The sequence below is a fragment of the Callithrix jacchus genome, chromosome 5, assembly GCF_049354715.1.
Source record: "Callithrix jacchus isolate 240 chromosome 5, calJac240_pri, whole genome shotgun sequence".
Lineage (NCBI taxonomy): Eukaryota > Metazoa > Chordata > Mammalia > Primates > Cebidae > Callithrix > Callithrix jacchus.
This window is the reverse complement of record NC_133506.1, coordinates 56,007,114-56,030,983: the sequence shown is the minus strand read 5'-3', so window position 1 is coordinate 56,030,983 and position 23,870 is coordinate 56,007,114. Positions and strand designations below refer to the sequence as shown.

Sequence of the window (23,870 nt, the reverse complement as noted above, 5' to 3'; positions counted from 1 at the left end):
TTAGAAAAAACAATCCTGAGATTCATATGGAACCAGAAAAAGAGCCTGAATAGCCAAAGCAATCCTAAACAAAAAGAACAAATAGAGAGGCATCACATTACCTGACTTCAAACTGTACTAAAAGCCTATCATCACCAAAACAGCATTTTACTGGTATAAAAATAGATACCTGGACCAATGAAACAGAAGAGAGAAGCCAGAAATAAAGCCAAATACTTACAACCAAATGATCTTTGAAAAAGCCTACAAAAATATAAACTGGGGAAAGGACACCCTATTTAATAAATGGTACTGGGAATATTGGATAGTCACATATAGAAGAATAAAACTTGATCCCTGTCTCTCACCATATATAAAATTGACTCAAGGAGAATTAAAGACTTAAATCTAAGATTTGAAACCATAAAAATTCTAGAAAATCTAGGAAAAACTCTTCTACATGTTGGCCTAGGCAAATAATTTATGACTAAGACTCCCAAAAGCAAATGCCATAAAAATAAAAATAAATAAATGGGACCTAAATAAACTAAAAACCTTCTTTACAGCAAAAGAAATAGTCATTGGAGTAAGGAGATAACCTAGAGTGGGAAAAATATTTCCAAATTATGCATCCAACAAAGGACTAATATCCAGAATCTACAAGGAACTCCAACAAATCAGCAAGAAAAAGATAGCCCCATTAAAAAGTAGACACATAACATAGACATTCTTTAAAAGAAGATATACAAGTGGCCAAAAAATATGAAAAAATGTTCTATATCACTAATTATCAGGGAAATGCAAACCACAATGAGATACCACAATTAAAACCACAATGAGATACCACCTTTCCTCAGCCAGAATAACCATTGTTAAAAATTCAATAAACAATAGATGTTCTCAGGGAAGTGGTGAAAAGAGAATGCTTGGACACTGTAGGTGGGAATGTTAGTACAATCTCTACGGAAAACAGTATGGAGATGTCACAAAAAACTCAAAGGTTTATTTCCCTCATATTGACATAGTATTTCCCTCATATTGACAACAAAATTAATACATACTATCACTATAGATGCCCAAGAAATAGAAACTGTGTGGACTATCTTGCCCACTACAATCCTAATTTTAATTGCCTCCCATCCCTACGTATCCTGTACATAACAGATGAAATTAACAAACTCTCTCTCACTGTCAAAACAATTGGCAACCAATGATATTGAAGCTATGACTATATAGATTATGAAGACGTAGGCTTCGATTCTTATTTAGCCCCTACAACAGACCTAAAAGTAGAACAACTACGACTCCTCAAAGTTGACAATTGAGCAACTCTCCCAAAAGAAATCCTTATTAGCATATTAGTCTCATCAAAAGATGTTCTGCACTAACAGACTGTCCCATCCTTGGGCTTCAAAACAGATGCAATCCCTGGGCACTTCAATCAAACTACACTAACTGCCACATGACCAGGCCTTTACTACAGCCAATGCTCAGAAATCTGTTCCACCAATCCCACTACTGCGTATCTACTGAAAGGAAAAGAAGTCACTATATCAATATGACACCAGTGTCTGTATGTTTATCACAGCACAATTCACAATTGCAAAGATATGGAACCAACTGAAGTGCCCATCAACTGATGAGTGGATAAAGAAAACATTATACACACACCATGGACTCGGCCACAAGAAAGAACAAAATAATGGGCAGCAATTTGGATGGAACAGGAGGCCATTATTTTAAGTGAAGTAACTCAGGAATCATGAACCAAAAATCACATGTTCTTATTTATAAGTGGGAGCTAAGCTATGAGTATACAAAGTCATACAGAGTGTTATAATGCACATTTGAGAATCAGAAAGGGGAAGGGAAGTGAGGGATTCAAAACTGCCTGTTGGGGACTATGTACACTACTTGAATAACAGGTGCACGAAAATCCGGACTTCACCAATAAACAGTTCATCTGTGTAACAAAAAACCACTTGTTCCCCTAAAGCCATTGAAATAAAAAAAATTAAATACAACAAAATAAATGAAAGCCAAAACAATAATCAAAATAACAATTATAAATATCTAGGTATCTATACTCAAGAGTCACTATAAGGTGAAAATTTGCAGAGAAAGTGATGTGAGAACCTCATCAATGTAAAATGTGGATAAATTTAGCTCTAACCTAATGGCCATGTCATTGATTTTTGTCACTCTGCATCTCTTCTATTTTAAAAATAATAGTCATCAGCTTCTGTAATCAAAAGTCTCCCTGTAAATTTCATGATTTGGGGAGTATTGGTTGTTTTTGTAATAACACCTGCAGAACAATCTTTAGAACCTTGATTAATTCTGTCTGACACACAGGAAAAAAGAGAAAAACATCTTTTAAAAAGCTGCAGAGTTTTTAGTGTGAATAATCTGCTGAATATTCTAAGAAGGGATTATAATTCTAAATATGTAACAGTACGAATATTAGAGAAGATTCTGTGTGTGTATGTGTACTTATGTGGGCATGTGCCTTGAAATACGTACATTCATGTTTATCTGTGTAGTCTGCATATGTGCATATTTGTATGCATGTTTATGTGTGTATTCTGTGTATGTGCATATTTGTGTGCATGTTTATGTGTGTATTCTGTGTATGTGCATGTTTGTGTGCACATTTATGTGGGTATTCTGCATATGTGCATGTTCTGTGCACATTTACATGGGTATTCTGCATATGTGCGTGTTCATGTCCACATTTATGTGTGTATTCTGCGTATGTACCTGTTGCATGCACGTTTACATGGGTATTCTGTGTATGTGCACGTTCCTGTCCACATTTACGTGTGTATTCTGCATATGTGCGTGTTCATGCCCATGTTTATGTGTGTGTTCTGCATATGTGCATGTTTGTGTCCACATTTATGAGTGTATTCTGTGTATATGTATGTTCATTTGTATGCATGTGTGTATGTTTACAAAAAAGTAGATAACTAAACTATTGCAGAGAAAATCAGAAAACTTGGCATTTTGCAAAAATGACGAAACTTACATTTTTCTATATGGGCTCCAGAGTCACTATCTGGATTAACTTACCCAAATGCTGTTTTCAAACCGTTGCAAAGGGAATAATATATAATAGTTAAAATAAATGACAGAAAGCCCTTGGTAAGCATGGGTACAGTTATTAAATGCCCTGGTTGTACCTCAACTCTTCCAGGACACATAAAACCCCACAACTATAAACAAAATGCTTGGAGGCAGGATCACCCACTGAACGGGATGTCCCAGATCACAGGCTTTCTAGAGGAGGGAGCACTTCAGCTGAGACGTGGATTCTGGCAGGAGGAGGACAGGGAAACGGCCTCTGTCTCCGTGATGCTGTCAGAGCACTGACTCTCTCTCTGCAATACTTAGGCCCGTTTGGTGGTGGTGAAGAGTATGGCCCATGTCCAGAAACAGATGCTCACCAAAACCACCTGATCCTTCACAAAAGCGATCCTGTAGTACAACGCAGTTGGTCCTTCTTCCAAATTGATGTGCTAGGTCAATAGGATTTCTACGTGTGCAAAACTGGGTCTGCACTCCACACAATATGCAAAACTCCATTCCAGTGTACTATAGACCTACCTGTGAAAGGGAAAAATCACAAAACTCATAAGGAAAATGTAAGAGAATGTCTTCATGACATTAAGTTCATCAATGATTTTCTTTTTTTTTTCTTTTTTCTTTTATTTATGTATTTATTTAGAGACAGAGTCTCGCTCTGTCGCCAGACTGAAGTGCAGTGGTGTGGTCTCAGCTCCCTGCATCTCCACCTCCTGGGTTCAAGCAATTCTCCTGCCTCAGCCTCCCTAGTAGCTAGGATTACAAGCACCCAGATAATTTTTTATTTTTAGAAGAGACAGGTACACCATGTTGGCAAGGATGGTCTCAATCCCCTGACATCATGATCTGCCTACCTTGGCCTCCCAATGTGCTGGAATTACAGGAGTGAGCCACCATGCCAGCCTCATCAAGGATTTTCTAAATGGAGCACAAAGAGCACCCATGGTAAACAAACACTGATACAATGAAAAAGGCAGACAATGCAGCAGGAAGCCTTGACTCGGTGCTTTCTGGATTTCCAAATGGCCAGGGAGCATGGAAGGGAGCTTCCCTTCATTTTCTCTCCAGAAAATGCAAACTACAACCGTGCAATACCACCACACACCCATCTGATGAGCTGAAATGAAAAAGGCTGACAATTCCAAGTACTGCTGGAAGTGTGGGTCTGTGGAAGCTCTGACACACTGTGGGCTGAAATTCAAACAAGAACAGCCCTGTGGAAAACTGACAGTATTTTCCAAATACCCAGTGACCAAGTGAGTCCACACCTAGGTATATTCCCAGTGGAAAGGCAGGGTTGCCTTTACCAAAATCTATAGAAAAAGTACTCCACAGCAGCACTGTGTGAAAGAACCCCAAACTGAAAACAATCCCAAGATCCATCACACACATCGGTATTAGGGAGTACTGCAAACGCCCAATTTCCATGTGCAGTAACCTGCTGGAATCTCACAACGATGTTGAGCAAATGGCAGACACAACCCATGTGTACTTTACTAAGTGTGGAATTTATTCATGTATATTTACAAACAGCCAGAGCTAATCTATGGTTTAGCAATAAAAAGGGGGTGCTATGAGCTGAGTAGTATACCCTCCAAATTCATGTGTCAAAGTTCTACCTCCCACGCAGTTGGTATTTGGAGATGGGGCTGTCAGGAGGTAAATAGGTTTAGATAATGCCATGAAAGTGAGGCCCTTGTGATGGGATTAGCATCCTTATAAGAAAAGATCAAAGAGTACCTATTCTGTATCTCTCTCTTTCTCTCTCTCTCTGTCTGTCTGTCTCTCTCTATGTTTTTCCTGCCATGTGTGGATGCAGAGAGAAGATAGCCATCTTCAAAACAGGAAGAAGGCCTTCACCAGAATTCAGCGCTTCTGGCACCTTGAGAGTGAACTTCCAGCCTCCAGAACTGTGAGAAATAAACTTCTGTGGCTTAACTTACTTGGTCTGTGATATTTTGTTGAAGAGCCTGAACAGACTAATACAGAGGGTTACTCTGAGCAGGAGGTAAAGCCTGGGACTCAAGTAAGTTTATTCTTGATTGGAGGTGGCTCCATGGCAGTGTCAGGGTGAAAATTCACTGAGCTGTGTGCACTTAAGCTCCATGTGCTTTTGTGCATGTGTGCTGTGTCTCAGTACGTGGTTCATATGCACTCACAGGCACACACACACACACACACACACACACACACATCACCACTTACTAACTACAAGACATTAGGCAAGTTAATAAAACTCTTTTTCCATTTTTTCTCCAGTAAAGGGAAAAGTGTTCTTTCCTCAGAGGTTGCTAATGAGGATAATAGAATTAATGCATGTAGAGCTCTGAAACAATGCCTAGCACGGAGTAAACACACAACCGCTGTGAACTGTTGCTGGTGTTACGACTGCATGTAGTATACATACATATGCACATATGCATGTATGTACAAGGTATATTCTTTCCACCCCCCTCTCTCTCACACACCGATTTTTGGGTCTGTTTTGTTCACTGCAATAATACCAAATTGGAAGAAAAAACCCAATCAGTATCTTGTCTCGGACACATCCTTTAACAGAAGATTCCCACACCATTCCACAGTCGCCAGGAATTTCTTCTACAAAGTGAATGCAGAAGTTGTGCCATGGGGCCCAGCTGGCTTCTGAGTTCAGCTTCTACCCCAAGTCCAAGGAGCCTGAGCCGCATAAGTAAGGTCAAGAGGGACTAAGATTCTGGCCATGGGAAGGGGTGACAGAGCTACACAGAGATTCATCTTAGTTTTACCAAATTCAGTTTCAATCAGAACACCATTTCTTTATCTGTTCCAGACAATTTTTAAAAAGAAGCATATTTTTAAAATCACCAAATGAAGGTTTCATGGAACAAGTATATGATCCACTCTGACCTTAGGCACAATTAACAGATTTTGGCAATAATCAGGGAAGTTCATCATAATGATAACATGCAGCCATATTAGAGGGATGTCATGGGTTTAATTTGCCTGGAAAGCTTGTGCATATCCGACTGGAACAAAAGGTGTGACGTTCATTCCCTGTCTCAGAGTTAAGATGATTATCTCCTGCAGCCCAGGCCTCTGATACTTGAAGAATGCGTGCTTTGTTCTTTTGTCAAATGAGTTGATTTTCTGCAAAATCAAAAGTGATGAACTAGGTCATCTCGCCAAGATGTAAAAACACACAGTGCCATGGCTCTGCTCTCTCTGTCCTCATCTGATTCACGTTGTTGCTAACTCATGGCTTTCATACTGTGGGAATACCTTCTCCTGGGGGCAACAGTCCCATTTGGGAGGATCCAGCAGGTCCTCTAGCTCTGCCAACCTCAAAAAGCCTCACATTGTGTGCTCCAGCATCTAAAGGCCCTTGGTGACTCAGCATCAGTGACTGACGCTCTATCTCATCAAGACTGGGGTTGCATTGATGTTTGGCTCCAGGTTGCTTCTCACAAGCCGTGGATATTTGTTCCACAAGATGCTTATGGAGCAATTAGTGTGAAGAGCAGCTCTCAGCATGCAGTCCATGCACAGGGGAGCCCTCCAGCTTAAAAATACTGGAGCCTCCAGGGTATGAAAAACAAGAGTGTTTATGAAAACTGGTGGAGCATCAACCATCTGACAGGAGTTTGGTTTCAACAGGAGCTGGGCCTTCTGACTTGGGAGTTCTGAAAGTGCATTCCCAAAGACAGGGCGGGGAGCTGGCTATTGATCCTTTCTTCTTTTACACAAGCACTTCTTCACCGACGAAAGAAATCGACCCTCATCTACTCCTCAGAGCAATTCACTGGCACATCCAATTCTGTGCTGAAAGAAACAGAGTAGAATGGGCCTTCCCTTCTCAAGGGGCTATGGTGCTCAGAGGCTGTGAGACTGTGGCACTTCCTCCCACTTCGTCATCTGCAAACACCGTGGGCAGCTAGCTGCTGCTGTCACTTTTCTCCTGTCCCCCTGCTTCTGGAATCTGTACCTGAGTTCCTATCGACTTCAGGCTCCTTAAACTTCCAGTCTAAACATCTGATAAAATGCATTTTTTTTCATGACTACTTTCAAACAGCAGGATGGTGACTTTTTCCTGCTATACAGATGCATGGGGCACCTGCCATGGGCACTGCCTGGGCACTGGGGGACACTGGAGTCATGGTGATGACAAAGGAGTCCTTGTTTTTAGGGGGATCTGGGGCTTGTGAAGAAAACAGATCATTCTCATTGTCATCATCATCATCATCATGGTAGTAGAAATAATGGTGATTAGCAATCACTGAGTGCTGTTTGAGCATCGATCTATTGAAATAAATAAACCATAAGAGTTGCTATGGTAGAAGGCACACCGGCTTCTAGAAGAACTAAGGAGCACTTTGCACTGAAGAGTGGACAAGCAAGGGAGGCTTCCCAGGGGAGGGGTGCCTGTACTAACCCTTGAGAGACAGGCAGTGGTGGTGCTGCCCAAGGGAATGTCTTGGTTCTTAGGTCCAGAGAAGAGAACCTGGGCCATCATGGGTGTGAGCAGGCCCAGACTTGCATGGGGAGTGTGGGGACTGGTAAGAGAAGAGACCAAGCACTGGGCAAGAGGCAGAGGCCCAGCCAGGAAGGCCTCGGTTTGCCATGAGAAACAGCCAAGGGACAATGGACTGGCCTTGGGGAGATTTGATTGCAGAAAGGACACCTTGAGGCATGTCACTCTGGCCGCCGTGGGGATGAGTGAAGGGAAGACTAAGGCTAGGTCAGGGAGCCGTGTTGGCACAGCTGACATTGTGTAATAATGTTTAACTTTAAATTACCTATCTCCCTTTATTTTTTCAAAACAGTCATCATTTATTTACAAACAAGTGTGGGTTTTTATCATATTTCCCCCAAAAATGCTGCAATATTTGCTTAGAATACATGCAATAATCAATCCGTGCTGAGAAACAACAATAATTTTTGAAGTAGCTTCCTCTTCCCCGTCTTCTTCTCTGCCAGTTAGCCCCTCTCCCTCCCACTTCTCCAATCCAAACCTGTGTGTACAGAACTCTTCCTGAAGTCAGCATGAAATACCAGCTGCTAACTGATTAATCTGAATCAGCTACTCCTTCAAAAAACAGAGTCAGCATTCCCACCTGCAGTGCCAGATACGGTGGCTGTGGCTGTGGCTGTGGCCGTGGCCCACGTGCCTGCGTGCACCTTGCCTTCCGAAGGCTCCCATATGATCAGCTCCTGAAAGAAAGGCTGAACTGGAAAATGGCAGACTTCCCCAGGGAAGAGGTAAAGGTAAAACATGGAGACCAGACTGGGGCAGGAGGGGAGTAAATATAGTTAAACACTTAAAATGCCAGGCCAGCCACCTAAGAACCATTGTGGACCAGTCTTCCCCAGTGGAAAGAGTGCCTCAGAACTAAAAGGGAAAAATATTCTAGGCACATCAGGGGCTTTGGCTCATTTCTAAGCATATGACAGCAGGGAGTCCAAAATACTATTAGTCTTAGCACAGTGGCTCATGACTGTAATCCCTGCACTTTGGGAAGACTGCATTGAGATGTACCACCCACAGATGTGCACTTCTCTGCAACTTGGGAAAGCTGCACCTGGGTGTGGGGCTATAGGAAGAGCATTTTTTTGGGTCTTTTTTTTGTTTGTTTGTTTTTTGAGATGGAGTCTCACTTTGTTGCCCAGGCTGGAGAACAATAGCGCAACCTCAGCTCACTGCAACCTTTGCTTCCCAGGTTCAAGTGATTGTCCTGCCTCAGCCTCCTGAGTAGCTGGGATTACAGGTGCCCACCACCACACCCAGCTAATCATAATTAGGGTTTCACTATGTTGACCAGGCTGGTCTCGAACTCCTGACCTCAGGTGATCCACCTGCCTCAGCCTCCCAAAGTGCTGGGACTACAGGCATGAGCCACTGTGCCTGGCCAGGGAGAGCTACTGTAAACAACCTTAAAACAAAGTTGGGGCTTTCATGCATCCTGAGGGTGGTACTCTGGAACCAAGGGTGTGTAAATGGGGCATATCCCCACTCTTCATGGCCTTTGGCCAGACTCCAACAAAGAAACAGTGACCAGCCTTCCTGCATTCTAAGAGGTCAATCAAGTTTTTTTCAAATGGGCAAAAACAACAAAAAATTCAAAGTGGCTGCAAAATCCTCCCACAGGTTCTCTGTTGATGGGTACACAGGAGGAACCAAATGGTGATAATGTATCTTTTTTCCAAGCTACATCATTAGCAAAAATATTTCTTAAATTTTATCTTTTAACTTAAATAGTTATTTCATGGCGATCAAAAGCTTCTCAAGCACTTCGTAGAGATGGATTTTGTCTGAGAATGAAATTTCATGCTTCATTATCTTATGATGATTGTAACTTTTAGATGATCATTATTCACTTTTTTTTTAATGGGGGCATTGGGGAGAAAGCAATATTGTAAAAACACTGGGTTATTTCCATTATGGATGGATTCAGAGTGAGTGTTTCTGAAGATACAGCTATTCCATTTCTGAAGTTGGTATTTATTGAGAGTATTGTTAAACAAAGGTAGAAATTAAAAATTCAGAATATATTTTACATAATTAGTATTTTAAAGTTGCGTGATTTAAGCATCGTTTTAAAGAATGATTTGCTATACTGTAATTCCCACTATAAATCTCGCCTGTAATATATATATTAAAGCACTCTGAGATTGCTCTAGAATGTGAATTACTAAGTGTTGATGAATAATTTTGAATAATGTGACTGCTTTCACCATTGAGTGGAAAATTAAGATTGTGGTATTGCTCTATTTAGAAATGATTGGTTTGTGAGAGTGAAACTAACAGCTGTTGGGCCCCCTCCAAATCACGGTGCTTCCAAGGCAGAGCGGAAACTGGGACTCAAAAGGTTTTTCATGCTCAAATGCTTCTTCTTCGTAAAAAAATGTTTTTCTTCCAGTTGCCTAGAATGACCAGTTCCTTGGAAATTACTGAGAAATGAATGAAAGCTTTACCTTTTAATGTGCTGGGGTGTGGAACGGGTGCTGACCTGGTCGCATAAACTCTGTAATGTAATGACCTAGTCCAGCTTATGAGAGCAAGGTAGGCAGACAAGGGAGAGCTCAACTCTGTCATGTTTTGTCTAGAACTCAGGTCCTATGCCTAGTATCCGAGACTTGGTGCTAAAACCAGGAAAGTTTAGAGCAAACCAGGACTGTTGGTCACTTTACTTGGTGATGATAAAGATGATAATGACGGTATGATGAAGGTTATAATAGCATTATTACAAACAGCAATAGCTCACAGGTGCATGTCACTCGCTATGGGCCAGTCCTGTTCTAAGAACTTATAAATGCTGCCTCTTCAACCCTAAGGATGTGCTGTAGCTATTACTGTCCTCATTTTCCAATGAGTTGTGTGGTTCAGGTAAGTTAAGTCACACACTTGAAAAATAAAGGGGTTTTGATTCAACCCCTGACTGTCTGGGTCCCACATTAAGCCTCCTGACTATTCTGCTAATATGAAAACCAGCAAGAACAATAATCATTTATTAAGTGTTTAATGTGAATCAGAGATTATGCTGGATATTTGGCATACTTTACCATTTTTAACATTCACAAATGTTGTTCAAGGTGACTATTTACAGCCCTGTATTACAAATGAGGAAGCAGAGGCTTGGAGAGAAGAAATATTCTACCCACGGTGACACAAGTTCTAACCAGCAAGGCCAGGATTAGAATCTCAGCTCCTTGTCTTGAGCTCTTGAGCTTACAGCTCTTCGCTTCACCACTCTGCCTTGCTGTATGTAGCTCTCCAGAGAAAAGACTTCTATATTTGGACTTTTCCTACTTGTGGGGAATTGATATTAAGGAGTGAGTTGGGGTAATCTGCCCTTACTAGACTCAGATTGATGCCGCTCTTCCGTCTGCTCTTAACTGCTGAGCGCCTGGGGAGGCTGGAGCTAGGGTGGTGTGAGGGCCTGCAGTCTCAGGCCAGGTGCAAACTCCCAGCCTGCCTTCGGCATGTGGCAAATTTGCTTCCCCCTTACTGCCAATCTCCTAGTATTTAGAGAATATTTGCATACTTAAAGACTGAATAACTAGATTCTTCTCTGTGCCTAGATTGGTCTTCCTAACAAATTTGATTTCTTCACCCTTGCTGCATTGTACCCTGTTAAGATGATTTTTGAAACTACATAAGAATCAGCTGAGAGTAATTTGGAGCAGAGTCAGGGTTCAAGATAACAGAAATGTTGAATTTCTGGAGACTAGATTATTGAAATAATCTCTTTATTCAATGTTTCTCACATTCTGGTCCACAGACTTCTCCCCTGGGTAGAGTCCTCAAGGTAATCTGCAAAGACAAAGCTCTTTTCATTGCCTTTTTTTTTTCTGTACTGTCATTTGCACTGATGGAGGCACAGCCATGGTGGGGAAACCTTCTGGAGCCCTGAGCATGCATCAAGGCACCAGCAACTAACTCTGCGAGCAGTCATTTCATTCCTCATGACCACATGCTCACAGCTGAACAGCAACACAAGAGCACAACAGCCAATCTCACTTAAAAACGTTATTGATACAGTGCTAAAAATTATTAATTATTGAATGTATTAATTGCATTAAGTCTCAAAATTTGATTGCCCATATTTTTAATATTCTGTGTGATTAAATGAAAACTTCTCATAAAGCATTTCTACTACAGAATAAACAATGGTGTCTGTGTCAAAAAGACACATTTTTGCAGTTGTTAGAATTGCTAACGAAACTAGCACTTTTTTCATGGAACATTATCCTTGCTTGAAAAAAATGACAAACAGGCAAACTATGGTTTTTTAGACTTTGTAACTGGTATTTGAATTTGAAAAGTTTGTATTTTCCACCATGATTCCCAGTAGTTGACAATTTTTCTGATGAAATCAGTGGTGATATTAATATGTTTTCTTTATATAGTAGAATAGAATATGTCGACATTTGAAAGATCTGCCAAAGACTCCATTGTAGTAGTTCACACAGTGTGCAACACAGGACACTGAGCTGAAATATCTCAGATACCCCTGTGAGTTCATTGCAGTACCCCAGGAGTCCTCAGAGCACCATTTGGGAATTGCAGAACCATAGAAAGAAATAGAGACATGGAAAAGGATGAACAGCACTAGCAACTACCTTGACCTAAATGATATTGTAGAGCACCAAACTTGACAACTGCAGAATGCATTTCATCTTACACATGCTTTCCAAGTGCACGTGATCAATTTAACAAGATAGATGATACACTGAGACACAGAATATCAATTAATTTAAAAGTATTGAAATTATACAGAGTATGTTACCTGACTGTAGTGTAATTAAAAATCAATCACAACAAGATATCTAGGAAAAAACAAGTATTTGGAAATTAAACAGCGTACTCCTAATTGATCTATGGGCAAAAGAAGAAATTAGAAAGCATTTCAAACTAAATCGAAACAAAAGTGCAACTTATCAACTAAGGGGGTACTTGAGGGAAATTTGTATCCTTAATGTCTATATTTAGACAGGAAGAAAGGTCCAAATCATTGAAAGTTTCACCTGTAGAAACTATAAGAGCTAAGTAGAAGAATTAAAATAATGAGGAAAACAATAGAAATTAATGAAACAGAAAACAGATAAATGACAGGGAAATATAACAAACCCAAATTAACACAGCTCTATCTAAACTGATCAAGGAGAAAAAATCAGGAAAGGAAAGAAAGATTAGAGAAAGAGAGAGAATTCCTAATGTCAGGAATGAAAGATCTCAATGTATATTCTACACAGTTTAAGTGGAAAATAAAAAAATACTTAGACTAACTTTACATTAAAAAATTGAAAATTTAGATTACATGGACAAAGTCCTTGAAAAAGACTATTTTTATTAAAACTGACACAAGAAGGAACAGAAAGTCTAAATAGACTTCTGTTCAAGAAATGTATATGCAGATTTGAAAAATCAGAAAAAACTGGAGGACTTACACCTGACCTCAAAACTTAGGATAAAGCTCCAATAATCAAAATCATGTGCTGCTTGGATAGGAGTGACACATCGACCAATTGGCAGAATAGAGAGCCCAGGACTCTTGAAACTCAATAACGAAAAAAAAAATCAACAGTATTTACTAGCTGGTCAACACATTTGAAAAGACTTCACAAAGATACATGGCTGGTCAATAAACACACCATTAGATATATCGAAAAGGAAAATTAAAACTCCAATAAGAAATAAGCAGACCCCATCAAAATGATTAAAATTAAAAAGACTGACAACATTAAATGTTGGTAAGTATGTGGAGAAGCTGGAACTCACACATAGTTGGTAGAAGTTTCTAATAAAGTTAACACAGACCTATACCATGACCTACCAATTCCACTCCTAGGTATTTTCCCAAGAAAAATAAAAGCATGTGCCAATAAAAGATTTATACAGCACATAATTATTCCTAGGAGCTTTATTCACAATAGCCAAAAAGGGGGGGGGAATTCCTCATGTCAATCAACAGGAGAGTGGATTATTGCAGTCTGACAGACTCAGCAATCGAAAGAACCAGTCTATGGTACATACATGAGTGAGTCTCAAAATCATGAGGCTTTGTCAAGGAAACTTACACAGAAGAGCATATAGTGTATGGGCTCATTTATATGCATTCTAGAAAAGGGAAAAATAATGTAAGGTAGGAAATAATCAGAAAGGGGCTGCCTTTTGGGATTGGGTGGAGAATAGCTGATAGGGAAGGGGCTGGGGAAATTTTCTGTGGAGATGGAAATGTTCAGTATCTTGACAGGGTTTTCCATTATGTACGTGCAGGCATTTGCCAGAATTCATGACATGATATGCTTATAATTTGTGCATTTAATCTTATGCAAACATTACCATAAAGGAAAATATCTAAATAAATATTGAAGTCTAGTTTATGTTATATATGTTGAAGTGTTCAGGAAAAGGTGCATGATTGCCTGTAACTTACTTTTAAATGTATATAAAAAACATGATGGATTGATGCTTGGAGAGAGAGGAGGATGCATGAATGAACATGCCATAACATAAGACTCTTCAGCCCGGGCATGGTGGCTCACACTTGTAATCCCAGCACTTTGGGAGGAAGAGGCAGGTGATCACCTGAGGTCAGGAGTTCAAGGCCAGCTTGGTTAATATGGTGAAACCCTGTCTGTACTAAACACACAAAAGTTAGCTGGGCATGGTGGTGCACACCTGTAATCCTGGATACTCAGGAGACAGGCAGGAGAACTGCTTGAACTCAGAAGGCAGAGATTGCAGTGAGCAGAGATCTCACCACTGCACTCCAGCCTGGGCAGCAGAGTGAGATGCCATCTCAAACAAATAAACAAATTAAAAAAAAAAAAAAACCTCTGTTTTAAAGAGTTTTCCAAGCATGGAATATTTGCTCACACAGGACCCCAGCCCCTGTCACCAATGCAAGAATGTCACTCAGCAATTGTCACTTCTCTTTTCTGGATCATCAGCTTTCTCCCCTCTGCAGACTCATCCCCCTCTGTGGATAGTATGCTGAGATTCCTCCCATCTTAATGAACTTGAGCTCCTATCCTCCCAGAGCTGCCCGTTTCCCTTCTCCCTGTATGGAAACACATCCTGGAGGGGTGGCTGTACTTGATGTCTTCATTTCTGTTCCTCCCATTCTCTCAGTTGGATGCTCCTACCCTCAGCCCTGCATTAACTGCCCTGGAAAGATCACAAGGATCTCCACGTTGATAAATCTCACAGTCAGCCCTGAACCTCACTGTGTGGATCCATCTTACCCTTTCCTTACTGGGCTCCCCTGATACTGCACTCACCTGGGGTTCTTCCGACCTTCTCAGCCACTGCGTTTTGTTCTCTTCTCTCTCTACTCCAACCCTCCTGAGGGATCTCACCCCACTCCCTGCTTGCCAGTACCATCCATGTGTCTCAACTCCTTCTGGAACTCTATCTTCAGCTCACTGAGGACACCCACTTTTATTAATTTATTTGGTGACATAGCACAGAGTGACTTAGCACCTGCCATGTGCCAGAAACGCCTCTGGATGCTAGAGATGCATCAGAAAACAAATACAATTTCCCACTAACAAAATTCTGGCTGGAGAACAAAATTCTGGTAGAAAAGACAATTAACATAAATGACTAAATTATGGAATACATCAGAAGATAAGTAGTAGTATTGAACATGTGTAAATACCATATATGAGTATATACCTCTATATTCTGTATTACTTCTGTGTTCTCTAATCTACATTGTACAAACCATATATGTGTCATTTACTTTTAAGATAGTATTTGTTTTATTTTTTCACAAGTTATTGGGGTACACGTGGTATTTGGTTGCATGAGTAAGTTCTTTAGCGGTGATTTGTGAGATCCTGGTGAAGCCATCACCCAAGCAGTGTACACTGCACCATGTATGCTGCCTTTTATCTGTCACCCCTTCCCACTCTTCCCTCCAAGTCCCCAAAATCCACTGTATCATTCTCATATTAAATAGAAACTAAACATAAAAATCCACATACAACAACCTGCAGAAATAATCAAAATGATAGTAAAAGTTTGAATTTCTTTTTTAGGTATAAAAATGCCATTTATTGAACACTCGACTGCCTCTGCTAGACTCTTTACTTCCAATAACTCATTTTAATTTTAAGATATTTTTTGCCAGTAAATATTGATGACAACAATCTTACAAATTGCCCTATGTTGCGGTTGGGACCCTGTGGAGCTATGCCCTCTCCTGTTGCTCCTTCCCATGCAGGGGACCCTGAGCAGCTAGCTGTGTTTGTCCCCTGGATGTAATATCTCAGGACGAGAGCAGGGCAGCTGCTCTGTGCTGGCCTCTTGCCAGGCTGGGATGAGGCCTGTCAGGGTCTCTTTATGTCCAGGATACTATAAAGCCCCATGCTGGGCTGGAACTTGGCATCCTGGCTACGTTTGGCTCATTGAATGAGACCTCAGGCCAGAAGCCATTGACTCCACTAATTTGTTTCATAGAAGGCTAGGGGGACATTAGAGTGGTCATTTCAGATCATGGGTGTCATGAATACAAATGGGAAAATAAATTCCAAATGTCTTCAGGTTGTGAAGCCTCTCATGCTTGGCTAATGAGGAAGCAGAACTGAATTTAAAACCAAATCAGACCTGCTAATTAACTACGTACTGCCAATGATTTGAAAAAGCAAACATACTAATATGACTTTGATTTTTTTACAAGGTTTTTGTTTGTGTAACCAGATGGGAATGTGCAGAGTAAATGGAGAATGCTTGTGGAGGAGAGCAAAGGTTTACAGTTCAGAAAACATCAGATAATATATTGTTTGAATATTTAATGTTTTCTACCTCTCAGAGACAGCTGCTTAACTTTTACAGAGACTCTCTAATACTTAATTAGAACAACTTTTCCAAATGTCTGCCATCCCATTCAGAAGGCTGAATAATAAAAATAATTTTTAATGATGCTGAAATTAAAAACAAAAGCAAACTTTGTTTTTACAATTCTTGGCTTCTTGGAAGGGCCTTTACATGGGACCATGTTAACTGGGTCACTAATTCAATAGCAACCTGAAAAGTCATTGTATCAAGGCATTCATAAAAGAAAAAATGATTTTGAACCCATTATAACTCAACAGAGACCACAAGGCTACGGGAATGAGTTCTTAGGAGCAGTGTTAGCTATTTGCACTCATCATAACCAATCTTTCCAACAATGCTGCAAAGTGAATTTCTCAGGCCCATTTCACAGATGACAAAAGAGACTCAGAGAAGTTAATCAAGTGCTTTGGATAACCCAACTAATGCATATCCAGCTGGGATGCAAAAGCAGGAATGCAGTTCGGCCTGTACTCCTCACAGAGGTCCACACTGGCTTTTAGCATGGTCCCCGAACACCTTGCTTTTCTTTATGGAACATTCCAGAATTGATGTATACTCCTTTGGCCCTGTAAAGTTGGTAAGTTCCGGCCCACAGAATGACAGCTTCCTGAAGACACCTACAGCCCTAGCTTTACTCTCTTGCTCAAAAACTAAAGAAAACCAGTGTTGTTCCAAAGCCCAACTTTGTGTAACTAGTAAATCAATTCAGTTAAACCAACATTGGCCTCACTCCCGACACTTGTCTTCCTCCTCCTTCTCAAATTAAAGGCATCACTGCCAGTCTGTGACTCCAACCAAAAACTGGGCAGTCACTCTCCATGTATTCCTCAGCTCTTACCCAGTTGTGTCTCGCCAAGCCACTGGTGCCTCTTCCTTCCTGCTGTCCCTACCCTAGCTCAAGCCAGGCTGCTTCACACCTTCCACAAACAGGGCCTTGACGTGGGTCTCCTCAGGCCCCTCCCTGGTGCTGCCACTCTCTGGACACTATCCCATGTTCATTTTAAACACAGCCAATTTGCAGGCAGATCAATTTCCTCTGCAAAGATGTCCACGTCTGCTCCCTGGAACCATACTGGGCCGGATGGTAAAGGGATATTGAGGTTGAGATATAATTAAGATTGCTGATCAGCTGGCTATAAAATAGGTAGAGAATCATATTATCCAAGGGCTCCAGTGTATCCACATGGAACCCTAACAGTGAAAGATGGAATCAGAAAGAAGGGAAGGAGTGAAAGTCTTGGCCCACCATTGCTGGCTTTGAAGGTGGAGGAAGGGGCATGAGATAGGGAGTGCAGGGGCCACTAGAAGCTGGGAAAGACAGAAACTGATTTTCCCCTAGAGCATCTGAAAGAAATTCAGTCCTGCCAACACCTTGACTTCAGCCCGGTGGAATCTTGTAGGACTTCTGACCTTCAGAGTTGAAAGAGAAGACATTTGAATTGTTTTAAAGCACTGTGTTGGTGGGAATGTGTTAGAAAAGCAATACGAAATTAATATGCCAGGTGAAGTCACTCAACTCTTAAAATGCCACAACACTTCTTCACTGCTTTCAGTTGAAAATCCAAGCTCCTGCCTATGATCTAGTGTTTCCCGTGTGAATTGGACCCATCTGACTCCAAAGTAGCTCTCTATGACCTTCCTCCTCATTCATTCTACCCCAGGCTCGTGGGCCACTTGTGCTCCTTGACTGGGTGACCCCAGCCTCCAGGACTGGGCCCCTGCTACACCTCTGTCTGAAACTTTCTGCCTTTCTCTGTCTCCCCCAGGTCTCAATGGAAAATCTCAGCATGTTCAGTTCAGGCAACAGCATTGCCTCAGAGCTTGTTCCATGCACATTCTTAGGCCCATGCCAGACTTGCCAAATCAGAAATGCTGCGGTGGGCCCCCATGACTCCTAAGCTCAGCTGAAGTCCAGGAAGTATTACACTGATTATCTTCAGGGCCCAGCTGCAAGCTGCACATACCCTAACAGTTGTCTTCCTTGTTTACTAGGCTTCCTCCCCTGCCCTGACACATCCAGGTAACTTGGGAGGGCAGGGGGCTCACCTGTCTTGTCCCCACTTGACCTCCAGTGGTGAGAGTGAGGCAAGCCACGTGGCAAGAGTTCAGTAAACATTTGTGGGATGAATTACTGAATTTACTTTTTGGAATCCACCTCGCAGGCACCATGATATGAATGAAAAGATCAAAATAGCATGTCCCCATCCCTGAAAGCCTACGCTTCAGTGGAAAGGTCTTAGTTCATTTGATGTGGTGCATGCTGTGACAGGAGCACTGTGGGAGCTGGAACGAGGGCTTCTGGGCCTGGGCAGCACGTGGCTCTTCCCAACCAGAGAAGGAATAACTAAACGATGTCACATCAGGTTATTAGGTTGGTGCAAAAGTAATTGCGATTTTAACCATTGAAACTATTGCACCAACCCAATAATTACATTGTGGCCTCCATACTAAGCTCTGTTTTTGCTAAAATCTCATCAGTCTCCTTGATAACATCCTCTATACCTGGTACCTGGGACAGTGCCTCACACCTGGAGGGTATCAGAAGCAACTCATTGAGTGAATGGACGTAGTATACTCAGAAGATAGTGAGATATAAACAAGTTGACAAGATTTGTATTCGTTCAGGTCAGCTTGGGTGTTCTAGACAGAGCACAAAGCAAGAGAAAAAGCATTGAGTGGTAAGCAATCTGAGAAAAGGTTAGCAAGGTGAGAGGAAGGTGGGTCTGAGACCACCTTCCTCTCTGAAGAGAATGGGGTTGGCAAAGCTTTGGTTCCAGCTGAGATGTATAATCCGAAACCCAGGCAGAAATCTGCTGGGGGCTTCCACACCACCTCATACAGAGACTTCACATTCACAGTTCCACTCAGAGGATGCAGGATCCTGGGGACAGGTGAGGGGCTACATGGGATCAGTGGGGGCCCCACCAGCTGCCTGAGACTGTGGAGAAGCCAAGACCAGCTTTCCCTCCCCACACCCAAATGACAGCACTTTGCAAGAAAAGACTTCATACAGAAGGCTCATTGAAACTTTCTACTTTAACTCCGAAAATACGGGACATGTTGGTTTGAACTCTGCTTGAAACCGTGGAATGGGAGACATTTAGCACTTCCTAGATTATGCGCTAAATCATTTGAACCCTTTTCACAGAGCAGTGAGTAACTGGAGATAGAATCATCGTCGTGCATCAGCAGCTGGGCATTTGGGTACTAATGAGATAACACGTCTCCCTTCAGTGAATTTCCAGTAAAGGATTTTCTAAATTTCTATTTCTTTAAGGTCTACAAAATACAATAAAATTCTTTATTACCTAACATATCCTAGCTCAATAGAAGGCCTACAGGTAAAATATTCATGTGAGCACATGTGTTAACAGACATGTATATTCCATGTGTAGATACAGAATGAGCAACCTTGTCATGAATAAAATTACACTAAAATCCATAGCGCTTTTTACCTCCTTATCAAAAATGCACTGAGCCGTGGCTCCGTGAATATATTCAGTGATCTAAGCTCTTCATTAAAGGTAATAGAACAGAAAAATAACTTTTGATACACAGTCATTCCAACATGTTATGTTTTAGAGTCATTGCTAAATCATATTGTCAGAGTTCACTTTATTTTACTATTGAGTCAATGGAAAAGAATGAACTCTCTCTCTCTGAAATTTCTCTCTTTAATACTCGGGACCCGCTCTGCTAGGTTTAATACCTCGACCGTTCCAGGCTTAATTTACCCCTCGGAACAGGCTATTAAGCATGCATTGCTGCTTTGCGCCTTCTCTCTGAGCCGTTTCCTTTTTCAAATGTGCAACCACATAGTGATGGTCTCCTAGGAGAGGATTTTATCAGGGTTTGGTAGTTAACAGGAAATCATGATGTCTAATTTGTGCGCCCATCCAGAATCCCTCCTATGACATGCAGGTATTTTGTATCCATTAAACAGTCAACCATATGGCCATACAGATGATCCTCTCACCTGCATAGATGGATTGAGAATTAGTAAAAATGATTGCATTATTTAACAGACGCAGTAACTGTATCATCACAAGGTGAATGCAGTCACTTTGAGGTCAAGAAATGACAAGGTCATGGAGGACACCCTGGCCAGCTATATAAGTAGACTTCGCTTTTCTGAGAATTTTGTGAAGATCTTGTGTGCATCACTGAATGCTGGGGCAGCTTCTACCGGGCAAGCTTCACTCACCTTTGGAAACAACTTATTACTGTATTCTGACTCAAAGGATCCCTGGGAAGCAGGCTGATTCTAATTTAAAAATGCGGAAAAGAATCAATAAAAATTAATTTTTAAAATGCAAAATTGAAAAACACAAATGAATAATGAGCAAAAAAAGCCCTCTTTACTTCTTAGTAAATTTTATTTTAGAGCATCAAAACATGCATTTTTTTCTCAGATAAAAAAAAACAGAGTTCCCAAGGTTAGGAAATTTGGCATAAAATAGGAGAAAAGGATATAAAATTTAGAGGCATGTCAAACATAGCAAATACAAAAACTAAACTAAACAGTCAGGAAGGGCCTCAAAGCCCAAATCAAAGTGCTACCCCCAGCATGCTAAAGGCAGAGACGCAACCGTTTGAGCTCTAGACAGCATTCTTCCTTTCATTCATTCACTCATCACCAGCTAATGGGGAATGTGCCAGGATCTGGAACAGACCATAAGAATCTCTTGTGAGAGAATGAAACACAGCCCCTTTTCCCATGAGGTCCACAGTCATAAACAAAAAAGCACACCACTGCAGTGTCCTTTGACATCTGCCAACACCCACCAGCAGCTCTACACTGCAAGTAGAATAAAATCCGTGGCTTTCCATACTTTTCCTCCATCCTAACCTTGTCCACTCTTTCTGCCACTCTCTCCTCCAAAACACTTATCTTCTTTGGCCCCCAACACCAAACTCTTTCCAACCTCAGGGCCTTTGCACTGGCTGTTCCCTGTGCCTGAAATGCTCTTTTCTTCATCACTGTAGGACTGACTCTCTCTTAATCATCTTACCCTGTTTTATTTCCTTTTAATTCTTTTCACCATCTGAGATAACATTTGCATGTTTACTAGGTTTAGAAGCAATCCCCCTGCTCCTCTAATCTCCATGAAAGCAAGGAGTCTGTCTCTCCTATGCTCTATTCCCACTGCTCACAACTGTGCCCAGCACATAAATGGTGCTCAATAAAGGGAAGGAAAGGAGGAAAGAAGGAAGGAAAGGAGAGAGGGAGGGAGGGAGGTAGAGAGGAAGAAGGAAGGGAGGAGGAAGGGAGGGAGGAAGGAAGGAAAAACGGAAGGAAGGGAGGGAGGAAGGAAAGGGAGGGAGAGAGAAAGGCAGGAATGAAGGGAAGAAGGGTAAGGGAGGGGAAGGGGAAGCAGAAGAATGGAAGGAGAGAGAGACTTAAATAGATATGTAATTACCAAATACAAAACATGGATGAAATTAATCAGGTGCTTTGAGAGCAAATGAGTGTAGATGGGGGCAAGAAGTAAAGAGACAGGGAACCTACTCTCTGAAAAAGTTATATTTATGCCACATCCTGACTAATAAAAAGGAGTGATCCATGATCTTTGACCCAATCTGGGAGAAGAGCTCCCTAGAAGACAAAGTAACAAGTCTCCAAAGCGGGAAAACCTCGTGACCCCAGCATCTGAATGGGAGCGGCCTCCAATGCCCTGTTACTCCAGCTCTGGGTCCTCCTCCCTCCACCTTCCCTTCTCTGTTCTGCTGAGCTAGCACTCTCGAACCCTTCCGCTGACCTTGTCACCATCCCTAACTGCGTCGGCTACAAAATCGGGTCCTTGAGCTTACTGCCCACTCTTTGACCACCTCTCTATCTAGCATGTTTGCTTAATTACTCAACTATGACCCCTCTTCCACTCTCCAGACTCACAGCCATCTCTTCGTTTCCTTTATTATCAATTCTAGGACCTGGGAGCTGGACACTAGGCTCATCACCCGCCTTGTCTGAATAAACTGATCCTCGTTAACTGAACCGTTTCATTTCTCCATGACCACACCCAAAAAGCCAAACCTTGTTGGAGAAAGTCACATAGGAGGGAAAATGATGTTATCATCAATTTACAATCATCAACTCAATTGCTCTCAACGCTGCTTAACGGCTGGCTCCTGCCCCAACCTCCACAGTATCTATTTCTAATGTTCTCCAGTCCCCCAAATGTCCATGCATTCCACCTTTTTCCTCTCTTAAAGACCTCATCTCTGGTCTTAAAGACGAGAACAGAAGCCATCTTCCCCATCATGTCTGTAACAGCATCCATACTCATTCTTCCTTTCTCTCCTGTTGTTTAAAACTGAGATGTTTCTCCGAGTATCCTAAAACTTTCTCTGAGTGTATTCTTCCCTCTATAGGCAGAGGGATTTGTTCCAGGACTCCTCAGATACCAAAATCCACCAATATTCAAGTCCCCCAGGCATTCCTCCTCCACATCCTCAAATGTAGAACCCTGCACAGGGGCAGAAGGTATATCCTACATCAGTTTCTCTACACCTTGGATTCTATCACTTCCTGCTCATTCAGAGACTTGACAGGATTGACCAGCTTGGATGCATGTGTTTATTTTTTTTTTGTCTTCTCTACATTTTTTTAATTAAGATATAACTCACATACCATAAAATCACCTTTGAAAATACACAATTCAGTGACCTTAGTACATTCACAAGGTGTGCAACCATCACCACTATTTAATCTAGAACATTTTCATCACCCCATAACAAAACCTGTATCTGTGAGTAGTCACTCCCATTCTCTGCCTCCCCACAACCCCTGGAAACAAATAATCTATTTTCTGTCTCTATGTATTTTGCCTATTCTGGACATAAATGGAATTATATAATATTTGGCTTATTATGTCTGGATTTTTTACTCAGCATAATATTCTGAAGATTCATCCATGGTGCAGCATATACTAGGATTGTATTCCTTTATTCTTGGTGAATAACATTTCAGTGTATGAACATCCATATTTATTTATCTATCCATCAGTTGATGGACATTTGGAACATGGGTGTGGTTTCTGGATTTTGGCTATTTTTAAATAATGCTGCTGTGAACATGTGCCAGTTTTTGTGAGCATATATTTTCATTTTTCTCGTGTATATATCTAGGAGTGAAATTGCCAGGCTACACAGATGTAACTATGTTTAACATTTTCAGAAACTGCCAGACTGTTTTCCAACATCGTTTGTACCATTTTACATTCCCATCAGCGACATATGAGAGTCCAGTTTCTTCACATCCTCGCCAACATTTGTTATTTTCCATTTTGTTTTGTTTTGCTTTTTGAGAGTCTCCCTCTGTCCCCCAGGCTGGATTGCAGTGGCACAATCTCAGCTCACTGCAACCTCCACCTTCTGGGTTCCAGTGATTCTCCTGCCTCAGCTTCCCCAGTAGCTGGGATTACAGTGGCACAGTACCACACCCAGCTAATTTCTGTATTTTTAGTAGAGACCAGGTTTCACTATG

The 23,870-nt window shown here is 41.4% G+C and overlaps 1 long non-coding RNA gene across 1 annotated transcript in view; it reads right to left on the bottom strand.

The window, feature by feature from the left end:
• Positions 1-23,870, bottom strand: part of LOC108591712 (uncharacterized) — a 97,680-nt gene that overhangs the window by 17,311 nt on the left and 56,499 nt on the right. The window contains exon 2 of the long non-coding RNA XR_001911551.4: positions 3,426-3,585. This is a non-coding gene — a long non-coding RNA (uncharacterized LOC108591712). The remainder of the gene's footprint in view (positions 1-3,425; positions 3,586-23,870) is intronic.